General features: G+C 47.6%; 1 protein-coding gene across 1 annotated transcript in view; it reads left to right on the forward strand.

Moving 5' to 3' along the window:
* Nucleotides 1–944, forward strand: part of Nudt1 (nudix hydrolase 1) — a 7,161-nt gene that overhangs the window by 2,285 nt on the left and 3,932 nt on the right. The window lies entirely within an intron of this gene.

The following is a 944-nucleotide window of genomic DNA, read 5'->3' on the forward strand; positions in this document are numbered from 1 at the left end:
AAAAAAAAAAAAAAAAAAAAAAAAAAAAAAAAAAAAAAAAAAGAAAAGATGGCTGGCTTTGCTGAGTTAGGAAGCCAGAGCCTCAGGCGCAGGCAAGTCAGAACATAGGCCAATGCTAAACCCGCTTCTTCTCCTAGCATGCCTCAGCACCAGGCCCAAGCTTCTAGGTCCCTTTTCTTTCCCTTTCTTATTCTTTCTTTTTAAAATTAACTTATACTGTGCACATATAGGGTTTTAAAAAGATTTATTTTATGTTTATTGATGTTTTGCCTACATGTATGTCTGTGTAAGGGGCCATATCCTCTGGAGCTGGAGTTACTGACAGTTGCGAGCTACCATGTGCTTGCTGGGAATTGAACCTGGTGCCTCTGGAAGAGCAGTCAGTGCTCTTAACCACTGAGCCATCTCTCCAGCTGGAGTATAGGAGTTTTGTTCACATTTATACTATATGTGTGCCTGGTACCCAAAGATGCCAGAAGAGGGCATCAGAACTGAAGTCAGACAGTTGTGAGCATGTGGATGCTAGGAATGGAAGAACAGCTAGTCCTCTTAACCTGTTCACGTTCCTTTTCTTATATGCTGCAACCTTTAGGAGGGTCCCAGCTTCTGGACACTGCCTTAGCCAGTTGAGGTTAACAATAAAAGTAATAGGAAGCTTGGTCTGGGGACTGAGAAGGTGGCTCAGTACTGGGAGTGTGTCTCAGTGGTAGAGCAACTGCCTAGAACACCCCCACCCCCCCAGTGAGGAGATATGGGGCTGTGGCTTAGTGGTAGAGCCCCTGCCTAGAATTCCCCCCCAGTGAGGAGATATGGGGGCGTAGCTCAGTGGTAGAGCCCCTGCCTAGAATCCCCCAGTGAGGGGCTGGGGTGTAGCTAAGTGGTAGAGCCCCTGCCTAGAATCCTCCAGTGAGGGGCTGGGGTGTGGCTCAGTGGTAGAGCCCCTG

This window comes from Mastomys coucha, unplaced genomic scaffold (assembly GCF_008632895.1).
Source record: "Mastomys coucha isolate ucsf_1 unplaced genomic scaffold, UCSF_Mcou_1 pScaffold22, whole genome shotgun sequence".
NCBI lineage: Eukaryota > Metazoa > Chordata > Mammalia > Rodentia > Muridae > Mastomys > Mastomys coucha.